The 14,070-nt window shown below is 38.7% G+C and overlaps 1 long non-coding RNA gene across 1 annotated transcript in view; it reads right to left on the bottom strand.

The window, feature by feature from the left end:
* Positions 1–620: 620 nt before the first annotated feature.
* LOC128652889 (uncharacterized) overlaps positions 621–14,070 on the bottom strand; it is a 41,738-nt gene continuing 28,288 nt past the window's right edge. Inside the window, exon 3 of the long non-coding RNA XR_008401312.1 lies at positions 621–1,152. This is a non-coding gene — a long non-coding RNA (uncharacterized LOC128652889). The remainder of the gene's footprint in view (positions 1,153–14,070) is intronic.

Raw genomic sequence — 14,070 nt, 5'->3', positions numbered from 1 at the left:
TTATTGCGGTGTGGACTATTGCGGTTTAGGGGTTAATACAGTTTATTAGTTATTGCGGTGGGGGATTGCGGTTGACAGGTAGATAGACATTGCGCATGCGTTAGGTGTTAGTTTATTTTTGCAGGCATTTTCAAGAGTTACAGTGCTCCCATACTCAGCGCAAGGCCTGCTACGGCTGCCTTTTATGACAAGGTAAAAATGGAGTAAGATTTCTCCATTTTCGTCATGTAAGGCCTTGCACTGGATATTGGATACCGATTTACAACGCGGTCCCATGTTAGCTTATGGGAGTAAAAATTGCGAGCGACGGGTGAAATATACGTGCCTCATTTATATGCAGCGCTGTATATAGGATACCAAAAACGCACAAAAACCGGCATCGCCGGCTTTTGTGGGCGACGCTGCATATGTTATGGAGCCCCTTATCTCCTCTTATAGCATAAACATTTTGTATATAGCCTTGAAAATTTGTTATACAAGTTTTAACATACACACTTAAATTATTGCAATGAGCATCCATTTTAGAACCTACTAATTCAAGGTTGAATAAATCTCCATTTTAGTTTTTAGTTAGTTAGTTAGTTTGTTAGTATTTTAATTCCACTGAGCAATTATAAATCTTATATACTGTAGACAAACTTTATTTAAACATATATTTGAATACTGCAGGATAAGCATATGAAAGATTATATCCTTTTTCTACAGGATAATCATATGAAAATATTTAACAGATCCTTTATTTACAGGACTATTTATTTATATAGTAAGGTTACACTCCTTTATGTATAGGAGATGTATATGAAAGATTTAAAAGATATATTTCATTTATAGTAAGTTATTAGTGTCTTTCTGAAACAATGTATTTCTTACTGTTGGTATAGTTTTTAATCAAACATTTTATAGCAATTTTAATATGCAAACTAGCACAGTCTTAGCTAAAACATTTACATAGCAGCTTTTATTCAGACAAGCATACTATGAACATACTGTATTGCAAAGTTAAGCACTGTGTTAGCTAAAATTACATGTACAAATACAAGTGTAGCACAGGGTTAATCAAATCCGGCCACAGCATAGACATGACTCTAATCGCCGCCCATTGGATAAATCACTGACTGATAATCCAGACATGAGAAGCCTGTCTGGAGGGACCTAAAAAAAGAAAAACACAATAAATAACTGAAATCAGTTAGTGGGCCCTGTGGAAGAAACAAGTGGATGCATATATAAGCGATAACTATTTGAGCGCCATTTACCAAAGCGCCAAATAAAGTCTGCAGGCTTGCTTAAAGCAGCTGCACTTGTGGTCACCCATATGCTAAGAGAATGCAGAACAACTCTCAAGGGGCTTACACCAGCATGCTCAATTGCCAGTTTCAAAACTTTTCTAAACTGGAACTGAGAAAGAGGCGTGCCGTCTTTATGGATCAAAACCTGGCCAGAAGACAGATAATGTAGGTTAAGATTTTCAGAGATTATAAAAATGTGGCAATAAACACTTGACTGAGGTTCTAGGGTAAGTCAAGTGCCGTTGCCCTCCTGATCAGTTTTTGACCAGGGTATGAATAGCAATAAAGCATCAGGATAAATGGTAGTCCGTCGGTAAAGAAGGATGTTCCGCGTCGGCGGGATGAAGATTGAAGATTGAAGACCCCGCTTGGAAGATGACATCGCCCGGATAAAAGACTTCTTCAGCGCCTCTTGGAAGATGACATCGCCCGGATTGAAGACTTCTTCAGCGCCGACTGGAGGATCACTTCATCGGATGGAAGATTTCTTCAGCGCCCCTTGGAGGATAACTTCTGCCGCTCCGGGTCTCCTCTTCGGTTCCATCGCTGCTCGGCTGAGTGAAGATGACTAAAGGTAGGATGATCTTCAGAGGATTAGTGTTAGGTTATTTTAAGGGGGGTTTGGGTTAGATTAGGGGTATGTGGGTGGTGGGTTTTAATGTTGGGGGTGTTGTATTTTTCTTTTACAGGCAAAAGAGCTGAATTCTTTGGGGCATGCCCCACAAAAGGCCCTTTTAAGGGCTGGTAAGGTAAAAGAGCTTTGAAATTTTAAAATTTAGAATAGGGTAGGGCATTTTTTTATTTGGGGGGGGGGTTGCTATTTTATTACGGGGGCTTAGATTAGGTGTAAGTAGCTTAAAATTGTTGTAATATTTTTAAAATGTTTGTAACTTATTTTTTTTATTTTTTGTAACTTAGCTTTTTTTATTTTTTGTACTTTAGTTAGTTTATGTAATTGTATTTAATTGTAGTTATTTGTAGTTGATTTATTTAATTAATTTAATGATAGTGTAGTGTTAGGTTTAATTGTAACTTAGATTAGGATTTATTTTACAGGTAATTTTGTATTTATTTTAGCTAGGTAGTTATTAAATAGTTAATAACTATTTAATAACTATTCTAACTAGCTAAAATAAATACAAAGTTACCTGTAAAATAAATATAAATCCTAAGATAGCTACAATGTAATTATTAATTACATTGTAGCTATCTTACGCCTAGATTTAGAGTTTTGCGGCCAAAGGGGTGCGTTAGCTACACGTGCTTTTTTCTGGCCGCACATTTTAAATACCTCTTGTATTGAGAGTTCACAGAATGGCTGCGTTAGGCTCCAAAAAAGGAGCGTAGAGCATATTTAACGCAACTTCAACTCTCGATACCAGCGGTGCTTACGGACGCGGCCAGCTTCAAAAACATGCTCGTGCACGATTCCCCCATAGAAAACAATGGGGCTGTTTGAGCTGAAAAAAAACCTAACACCTGCAAAAAAGCCGCGTTCAGCTCCTAACGCAGCTCCATTGTTTGCTATAGGGAAACACTTCCTACGTCTGCACCTAACACTCTAACATGTACCCCGAGTCTAAACACCCCTAACCTTACACTTATTAACCCCTAATCTGCCGCCCCCGCTATCGCTGACCCCTGCATATTATTATTAACACCCTAATCTGCCGCTCCGTAAACCGCCGCTACTTACATTATCCCTATGTACCCCTAATCTGCTACCCATAACACCGCCGACCCCATATATTATGTTTATTAACCCCTAATCTGCCCCCCACAACGTTGCCTCCACCTGCCTACACTTATTAACCCCTAATCTGCCGAGCGGACCGCACCGCTATTATAATAAAGTTATTAACCCTTAATCCGCCTCACTCCCGCCTCAATAACCCTATAATAAACAGTATTAACCCCTAATCTGCCCTCCCTAACATCGCCGACACCTAACTTCAAACATTAACCCCTAATCTGCCGACTGGAGCTCACCGCTATTCTAATAAATGTATTAACCCCTAAAGCTAAGTCTAACCCTAACACTAACACCCCCCCTAAGTTAAATATAATTTAAATCTAACAAAATAAATTAACTCTTATTAAATAAATTATTCCTATTTAAAACTAAATACTTACCTGTAAAATAAATCCTAATATAGCTACAACATAAATTATAATTATATTATAGCTATTTTAGGATTTATATTAATTTTACAGGTAACTTTGTATTTATTTTAACCAGGTACAATAGCTATTAAATAGTTAAGAACTATTTAATAGCTAAAATAGTTAAAATAATTACAAAATTACCTGTAAAATAAATCCTAACCTAAGTTACAATTAAACCTAACACTACACTATCAATAAATTAATTAAATAAAATACCTACAATTATCTAAAATTAAACCTAACACTACACTAGCAATAAATAAATTAAATACAATTCCTACAAATAAATACAATTAAATAAACTAACTAAAGTACAAAAAATAAAAAAGAACTAAGTTACAAAAAATAAAAAAATATTTACAAACATTAGAAAATAATTACAACAATTTTAAACTAATTACACCTACTCTAAGCCCCCTAATAAAATAACAAAGCCCCCCAAAATAAAAAAATGCCCTACCCTATTCTAAATTTCAAAAGTTCAAAGCTCTTTTACCTTACCAGCCCTGAACAGGGCCCTTTGCGGGGCATGCCCCAAAGAATTCAGCTCTTTTGCCTGTAAAAAAAAACATACAATACCCCCCCCAACATTACAACCCACCACCCACATACCCCTAATCTAACCCAAACCCCCCTTAAATAAACCTAACACTAAGCCCCTGAAGATCTTCCTACCTTGTCTTCACCTCGCCGGGTATCACACTGATCCGTCCTGGCTCCAAAATCTTCATCCAAGACCAAGCGGGGGCTAGACATCCATCATCCGGCGGCTGAAGAGGTCCAGAAGAGGCTCCAAAGTCTTCATCCTATCCGGGAAGAAGAGGCGATCCGGACCGGCAACCATCTTGATCCAAGCGGCATCTTCTATCTTCATCCGATGAGGACCGGCTCCATCTTGAAGACCTCCACCACGGACCCATCTTCTTCTTCTGACGACTTCCCGACGAATGACGGTTCCTTTAAGGGACGTCATCCAAGATGGTGTCCCTCGAATTCCGATTGGCTGATAGGATTCTATCAGCCAATCGGAATTAAGGTAGGAAAATTCTGATTGGCTGATGGAATCAGCCAATCAGAATCAAGTTCAATCCGATTGGCTGATTCAATCAGCCAATCAGATTGAGCTCGCATTCTATTGGCTGTTCAGATCAGCCAATAGAATGCGAGCTCAATCTGATTGGCTGATCGGATCAGCCAATCGGATTGAACTTGAATCTGATTGGCTGATTCCATCAGCCAATCAGAATTTTCCTACCTTAATTCCGATTGGCTTATAGAATCCTATCAGCCAATCGGAATTCGAGGGACGCCATCTTGGAAGACGTCCCTTAAAGGAACCGTCATTCGTCGGGAAGTCATCGGAAGAAGAAGATGGGTCCGCGGTGGAGGTCTTCAAGATGGAGCCGGTCCTCATTGGATGAAGATAGAAGATGCCGCTTGGATCAAGATGGTTGCCGGTCCGGATCGCCTCTTCTTCCCGGATAGAATGAAGACTTTGGAGCCTCTTCTGGACCTCTTCAGCCGCCGGATGATGGATGTCTAGCCCCCGCTTGGGCTTGGATGAAGATTTTGGAGCCAGGACGGATCGGTGTGATACCCGACGAGGTGAAGACAAGGTAGGAAGATCTTCAGGGGCTTAGTGTTAGGTTTATTTAAGGGGGGTTTGGGTTAGATTAGGGGTATGTGGGTGGTGGGTTGTAATGTTGGGGGGGGGTATTGTATGTTTTTTTTTACAGGCAAAAGGGCTGAATTCTTTGGCAAAGGGCCCTGTTCAGGGCTGGTAAGGTAAAAGAGCTTTGAACTTTTGTAATTTAGAATAGGGTAGGGCATTTTTTTATTTTGGGGGGCTTTGTTATTTTATTAGGGGGCTTAGAGTAGGTGTAATTAGTTTAAAATTGTTGTAATATTTTTATAATGTTTGTAAATATTTTTTTATTTTTTGTAACTTAGTTCTTTTTTATTTTTTGTACTTTAGTTAGTTTATTTAATTGTATTTATTTGTAGGAATTGTATTTAATTTATTTATTGCTAGTGTAGTGTTAGGTTTAATTGTAGGTAATTGTAGGTATTTTATTTAATTTATTTATTGATAGTGTAGTGTTAGGTTTAATTGTAACTTAGGTTAGGATTTATTTTACAGGTAATTTTGTAATTATTTTAATTATTTTAGCTATTAAATAGTTATTAACTATTTAATAGCTATTGTACCTGGTTAAAATAAATACAAAGTTACCTGTAAAATAAATATAAATCCTAAAATAGCTATAAAATAATTATAATTTATGTTGTAGCTATATTAGGGTTTATTTTACAGGTAAGTATTTAGATTTAAATAGGAATAATTTATTTAATAAGAGTTAATTTATTTTGTTAGATTTAAATTATATTTAACTTAGGAAGGTGTTAGGGTTAGACTTAGCTTTAGGGGTTAAAAAATTTATTAGAGTAGCGGTGAGCTCCGATCGGCAGATTAGGGGTTAATACTTGAAGTTAGGTGTCGGCGATGTTAGGGAGGGCAGATTAGGGGTTAATACTATTTATTATAGGGTTATTGAGGCGGGAGTGAGGCGGATTAGGGGTTAATAACTTTATTATAGTAGCGGTGCGGTCCGCTCGGCAGATTAGGGGTTAATAAGTGTAGGCAGGTGGAGGCGACGTTGAGGGGGGCAGGTTAGGGGTTAATAAATATAATATAGGGGTCAGCGGTGTTAGGGGCAGCAGATTAGGGGTACATAGCTATAATGTAGCTGGCGGCGGCGTGCGGACGGCAGATTAGGGGTTAATAAGTGTAGGTAGCTGGCGGCGACGTTGTGGGGGGCAGATTAGGGGTTAATAAATATAATATAGGGGTCGGCGGTGTTAGGGGCAGCAGATTAGGGGTACATAATTATAACGTAGGTGGCGGTCGGCAGATTAGGGGTTAAAAAATTTTAATAGAGTGGCGGCGATGTGGGGAGACCTCGGTTTAGGGGTACATAGTTAGTTTATGGGTGTTAGTGTACTTTAGAGCACAGTAGTTAACAGCTTTATAAACCGGTGTTAGCCCAGAAAGCTCTTAACTACTGACTTTTTTCTGCGGCTGGAGTTTTGTCGTTAGAATGCTCACTTCAGACACGACTCTAAATACCGGAGTTAGAAAGATCCCATTGAAAAGATAGGATACGCAATTGACGTAAGGGGATCTGCGGTATGGAAAAGTCGCGGCTGGAAAGTGAGCGTTAGACCCTTTCCTGACTGACTCCAAATACCGGCGGTAGCCTAAAACCAGCGTTAGGAGCCTCTAAAGCTGGTTTTGACGGCTACCGCCAAACTCTAAATCTAGGCCCTTGGGTTTATTTTACAGGTAAGTATTTAGTTTTAAAGAGGAATAATTTATTTAAGTATAGTGTAGTGTTAGGTGTAATTGTAACTTAGGTTAGTTTTTATTTTACAGGTTAATTTCTCTTTATTTTAGTTAGGTAAGCTATTAAATAGTTAATAACTATTTAATAGCTATTGTACCTAGTTAAAATAAATTGAAAGTTACCTGTAAAATAAAAATAAATCCTAAGATAGCTACAATATAATTATTATTTATATTGTAGCTATATTAGGGTTTATTTTAAAGGTAAGTATTTAGTTTTAAATAGGATTAATTTAGTTCATAATAGAAATATTATTTAGATTTACTTAATTAATATTTAAGTTAGGGGGGTGTTAGGGTTAGTGTTAGACTTAGGTTTAGGGGTTAATAATTTTATTACAGTGGCGGCGGTGTAGTGGGGGGCAGGATAGGGAAAAATAAATATATTATAGGTGGCGACGGTGTAGGGGGGGCAGATTAGGGGTTAATAAATTTAATATAGGTTGCGGCAGGGTCCGGGAGCGGCGGGTTAGGGGTTAAACTATTTATTTAGTTGCAGCGAGGTGCGGGATCAGCAGGATAGGGGTTAATAACTTTATTATAGAGGGCGACGGTATAGGGGGGGCAGGATAGGGGTTACTAGGTATAATGTAGGTGGCGGTGGGCTCCGGGAGTGGCGGTTTAGGGGTTAATACATTTATAAGAGTTGCGGCGGGGTCTAGGAGCGGCGGTTTAGGGGTTAGTAACTTTATTTAGTTGCGGGAGGCTCCGGGGGCGCTGGTATAGGGGGTAGAACAGTGTAGTTTAGTGTGGGTGCTTAGTGACAGGCTAGCAAGAAAGCTGTAAAATAGCCGAAGAGCAGTGAGATCGGATGAGTGATAACTCTCACAGTCCGCTGCTCATCGCCCCGTACTTGGTGCGCGGCTTTTTGACAGCTTTTTTGATAACTTAGGCGAATTTTTTCAGGTCCGCGGCGGCGATGTGAGGCGAGCTTAGGCGGGCGTATTGGGCCGTTGAAGGCAGGAAAAGTAGGCACGTTGATAACTACCCCCCAATGTGTATATATAAGAAAACAACAATACAATGTTGCAAAAAAATGTATAAAAGTCAATGTGAAAAAAAGAAAGAAAAAGAAAAAAACGTTCAAGCAATAATATACGTAGATATCCACAGTGTGAATAAAGTTCAATGGTGGGCAGCTTTTCTTGGGACCGGTGGTGAATTGGGAAATCTTGGAAGTGAAGACAAAAACAAGAAAGCGCCTCATGGTGTGGTAATCACAAACAAATGTGAAACAATGTAGAGAAAGTAGGTGAACAGGTACTCACAAACAAGGTGGCACTCTTATTACGAGAAGTGCATACGAGCAGGCTGACCTTTATACAGCAGTCAGTGCACTGGAAGGATGAATCTTGTTGATAACAAGCCAAACTGCTGAAAGGACGGATCTTGTTAGTAACAAACCAAACCGCTGGGCCCTCACAGCCGAATACTGCTTTCCTGCAGCAAGCGTATGATAAAAGGTGATATTCCAAGCAGGGAGAAAGGGAGTAAAAAACAATGCTCGTCGGCGCTGCACTAGGAGGAGTGAAAACCAGACAAATGTAATCTGGTAAGGTAAAAGAGCTTTGAAATTTTTAAATTTAGAATAGGGTAGGGCATTTTTTTATTTTTGGGGGGGGGGGGTTGTTATTTTATTAGGGGGCTTAGATTAGGTGTAAGTAGCTTAAAATTGTTGTAATATTTTTAAAATGTTTGTAACTTATTTTTTTTATTTTTTGCAACTTAGCTTTTTTTATTTTTTGTACTTTAGTTAGTTTATGTAATTGTATTTAATTGTAGTTATTTGTAGTTGATTTATTTAATTAATTTAATGATAGTGTAGTGTTAGGTTTAATTGTAACTTAGGTTAGGATTTATTTTACAGGTAATTTTGTATTTCTTTTAGCTAGGTAGTTATTAAATAGTTAATAACTATTTAATAACTATTCTAACTAGCTAAAATAAATACAAAGTTACCTGTAAAATAAATATAAATCCTAAGATAGCTAAAATGTAATTATTAATTACATTGTAGCTATCTTACGCCTAGATTTAGAGTTTTGCGGCCAAAGGGGTGCGTTAGCTACACGTGCTTTTTTCTGGCCGCACATTTTAAATACCTCTGGTATTGAGAGTTCACAGAATGGCTGCGTTAGGCTCCAAAAAAGGAGCGTAGAGCATATTTAACGCAACTTCAACTCTCGATACCAGCGGTGCTTACGGACGCGGCCAGCTTCAAAAACGTGCTCGTGCACGATTCCCCCATAGAAAACAATGGGGCTGTTTGAGCTGAAAAAAAACCTAACACCTGCAAAAAAGCCGCGTTCAGCTCCTAACGCAGCTCCATTGTTTGCTATAGGGAAACACTTCCTACGTCTGCACCTAACACTCTAACATGTACCCCGAGTCTAAACACCCCTAACTTACACTTATTAACCCCTAATCTGCCGCCCCCGCTATCGCTGACCCCTGCATATTATTATTAACACCCTAATCTGCCGCTCCGTAAACCGCCGCTACTTACATTATCCCTATGTACCCCAAATCTGCTGCCCATAACACAGCCGACCCCATATATTATGTTTATTTACCCCTAATCTGCCCCCCACAACGTTGCCTCCACCTGCCTACATTTATTAACCCCTAATCTGCCGAGCGGACCGCACCGCTATTATAATAAAGTTATTAACCCCTAATCCGCCTCACTCCCGCCTCAATAACCCTATAATAAATAGTATTAACCCCTAATCTGCCCTCCCTAACATCGCCAACACCTAACTTCAAACATTAACCCCTAATCTGCCGACTGGAGCTCACCGCTATTCTAATAAATGTATTAACCCCGAAAGCTAAGTCTAACCCTAACACTAACACCACCCTAAATTAAATATAATTTAAATCTAACAAAATAAATTAACTCTTATTAAATAAATTATTCCTATTAAAGCTAAATACTTACCTGTAAAATAAATCCTAATATAGCTACAACATAAATTATAATTATATTATAGCTATTTTAGGATTTATATTTATTTTACAGGTAACTTTGTATTTATTTTAACCAGGTACAATAGCTATTAAATAGTTAAGAACTATTTAATAGCTAAAATAGTTAAAATAATTACAAAATTACCTGTAAAATAAATCCTAACCTAAGTTACAATTAAACCTAACACTACACTATCAATAAATTAATTAAATAAAATACCTACAATTATCTACAATTAAACCTAACACTACACTAGCAATAAATAAATTAAATACAATTCCTACAAATAAATACAATTAAATAAACTAACTAAAGTACAAAAAATAAAAAAGAACTAAGTTACAAAAAATAAAAAAATATTTACAAACATTAGAAAATAATTACAACAATTTTAAACTAATTACACCTACTCTAAGCCCCCTAATAAAATAACAAAGCCCCCCAAAATAAAAAAATGCCCTACCCTATTCTAAATTACAAAAGTTCAAAGCTCTTTTACCTTACCAGCCCTGAACAGGGCCCTTTGCGGGGCATGCCCCAAAGAATTCAGCTCTTTTGCCTGTAAAAAAAAACATACAATACCCCCCCCCCAACATTACAACCCACCACCCACATACCCCTAATCTAACCCAAACCCCCCTTAAATAAACCTAACACTAAGCCCCTGAAGATCTTCCTACCTTGTCTTCACCTTGCCGGGTATCACACCGATCCGTCCTGGCTCCAAAATCTTCATCCAAGACCAAGCGGGGGCTAGACATCCATCATCCGGCGGCTGAAGAGGTCCAGAAGAGGCTCCAAAGTCTTCATCCTATCCGGGAAGAAGAGGTGATCCGGACCGGCAACCATCTTGATCCAAGCGGCATCTTCTATCTTCATCCGATGAGGACCGGCTCCATCTTGAAGACCTCCACCGCGGACCCATCTTCTTCTTCTGACGACTTCCAGACGAATGACGGTTCCTTTAAGGGACGTCATCCAAGATGGCGTCCCTCGAATTCCGATTGGCTGATAGGATTCTGTCAGCCAAACGGAATTAAGGTAGGAAAATTCTGATTGGCTGATGGAATCAGCCAATCAGAATCAAGTTCAATCCAATTGGCTGATTCAATCAGCCAATCAGATTGAGCTTGCATTCTATTGGCTGTTCCGATCTTCCTTGGATCAAGATGGTTGCCGGTCCGGATCGCCTCTTCTTCCCGGATAGAATGAAGACTTTGGAGCCTCTTCTGGACCTCTTCAGCTGCCGGATGATGGATGTCTAGCCCCCGCTTGGGCTTGGATGAAGATTTTGGAGCCAGGACGGATCGGTGTGATACCCGGCGAGGTGAAGACAAGGTAGGAAGATCTTCAGGGGCTTAGTGTTAGGTTTATTTATGGGGGGTTTGGGTTAGATTAGGGGTATGTGGGTGGTGGGTTGTAATGTTGGGGGGGGGTATTGTATGTTTTTTTTTACAGGCAAAAGAGCTGAATTCTTTGGGGCATGCCCCGCAAAGGGCCCTGTTCAGGGCTGGTAAGGTAAAAGAGCTTTGAACTTTTGTAATTTAGAATAGGGTAGGGCATTTTTTTTATTTTGGGGGGCTTTGTTATTTTATTAGGGGGCTTAGAGTAGGTGTAATTAGTTTAAAATTGTTGTAATATTTTTCTAATGTTTGTAAATATTTTTTTATTTTTTGTAACTTAGTTCTTTTTTATTTTTTGTACTTTAGTTAGTTTATTTAATTGTATTTATTTGTAGGAATTGTATTTAATTTATTTATTGCTAGTGTAGTGTTAGGTTTAATTGTAGGTAATTGTAGGTATTTTATTTAATTTATTTATTGATAGTGTAGTGTTAGGTTTAATTGTAACTTAGGTTAGGATTTATTTTACAGGTAATTTTGTAATTATTTTAACTATTTTAGCTATTTAATAGTTATTAACTATTTAATAGCTATTGTACCTGGTTAAAATAAATACAAAGTTACCTGTAAAATAAATATAAATCCTAAAATAGCTATAATATAATTATAATTTATGTTGTAGCTATATTAGGGTTTATTTTACAGGTAAATATTTAGATTTAAATAGGAATAATTTATTTAATAAGAGTTAATTTATTTCGTTACATTTAAATTATATTTAATTTAGGGGGGTGTTAGGGTTAGGGTTAGACTTAGCTTTAGGGGTTAAAAAATGTATTAGAGTAGCGGTGAGCTCCGATCAGCAGATTAGGGGTTAATACTTGAAGTTAGGTGTCGGCGATGTTAGGGAGGGAAGATTAGGGGTTAATACTATTTATTATAGGGCTATTGAGGCGGGAGTGAGGCGGATTAGGGGTTAATAACTGTATTATAGTAGCGGTGCGGTCCGCTCGGCAGATTAGGGGTAAATAAGTGTAGGCAGGTGGAGGCGACGTTGAGGGGGGCAGGTTAGGGGTTAATAAATATAATATAGGGGTCGGCGGTGTTAGGGGCAGCAGATTAGGGGTACATAGCTATAATGTAGCTGGCGGCGGCGTGCGGACGGCAGATTAGGGGTTAATAAGTGTAGGTAGCTGGCGGGGACGTTGTGGGGGGCAGATTAGGGGTTAATAAATATAATATAGGGGTCGGCGGTGTTAGGGGCAGCAGATTAGGGGTACATAAGTATAACGTAGGTGGCGGTCGGCAGATTAGGGGTTAAAAAAATTTAATAGAGTGGCGGCGATGTGGGGGGACCTCGGTTTAGGGGTACATAGTTAGTTTATGGGTGTTAGTGTACTTTAGAGCACAGTAGTTAAGAGCTTTATAAACCGGCGTTAGCCCAGAAAGCTCTTAACTACTGACTTTTTTCTGCGGCTGGAGTTTTGTCATTAGAATTCTAACGCTCACTTCAGACACGACTCTAAATACCGGAGTTAGAAAGATCCCATTGAAAAGATAGGATACACAATTGACGTAAGGGGATCTGCGGTATGGAAAAGTCGCGGCTGGAAAGTGAGCGTTAGACCCTTTCCTGACTGACTCCAAATACCGGCGGTAGCCTAAAACCAGCGTTAGGAGCCTCTAACGCTGGTTTTGATGGCTACCGCCAAACTCTAAATCTAGGCCCTTGGGTTTATTTTACAGGTAAGTATTTAGTTTTAAAGAGGAATAATTTATTTAAGTATAGTGTAGTGTTAGGTGTAATTGTAACTTAGGTTAGTTTTTATTTTACAGGTTAATTTCTCTTTATTTTAGTTAGGTAAGCTATTAAATAGTTAATAACTATTTAATAGCTATTGTACCTAGTTAAAATAAATTGAAAGTTACCTGTAAAATAAAAATAAATCCTAAGATAGCTACAATATAATTATTATTTATATTGTAGCTATATTAGGGTTTATTTTAAAGGTAAGTATTTAGTTTTAAATAGGATTAATTTAGTTCATAATAGAAATATTATTTAGATTTACTTAATTAATATTTAAGTTAGGGGGGTGTTAGGGTTAGTGTTAGACTTAGGTTTAGGGGTTAATAATTTTATTACAGTGGCGGCGGTGTAGTGGGGGGCAGGATAGGGAAAAATAAATATATTATAGGTGGCGACGGTGTAGGGGGGGCAGATTAGGGGTTAATAAATTTAATATAGGTTGCGGCAGGGTCCGGGAGCGGCGGGTTAGGGGTTAAACTATTTATTTAGTTGCAGCGAGGTGCGGGATCAGCAGGATAGGGGTTAATAACTTTATTATAGAGGGCGACGGTATAGGGGGGGCAGGATAGGGGTTACTAGGTATAATGTAGGTGGCGGTGGGCTCCGGGAGTGGCGGTTTAGGGGTTAATACATTTATAAGAGTTGCGGCGGGGTCTAGGAGCGGCAGTTTAGGGGTTAGTAACTTTATTTAGTTGCGGGAGGCTCCGGGGGCGCTGGTATAGGGGGTAGAACAGTGTAGTTTAGTGTGGGTGCTTAGTGACAGGCTAGCAAGAAAGCTGTAAAATAGCCGAAGAGCAGCGAGATTGGATGAGTGATAACTCTCACAGTCCGCTACTCATCGCCCCGTACTTGGTGCACGGCTTTTTGACTGCTTTTTTGATAATTTAGGCGAATTTTTTCAGGTCCGCGGCGGCGATGTGAGGCGAGCTTAGGCGGGCGTATTGGGCCGTTAAAGGCAGGAAAAGTAGACACGTTGATAACTACCCCCCAATGTGTATATATAAGAAAACAACAATACAATGTTGCAAAAAAATGTATAAAAGTCAATGTGAAAAAAAGAAAGAAAAAGAAAAAAACGTTCAAGCAAT

This window comes from Bombina bombina, chromosome 3, assembly GCF_027579735.1.
Source record: "Bombina bombina isolate aBomBom1 chromosome 3, aBomBom1.pri, whole genome shotgun sequence".
NCBI lineage: Eukaryota > Metazoa > Chordata > Amphibia > Anura > Bombinatoridae > Bombina > Bombina bombina.
This window is presented reverse-complemented; position numbering and strand designations above follow the sequence as displayed.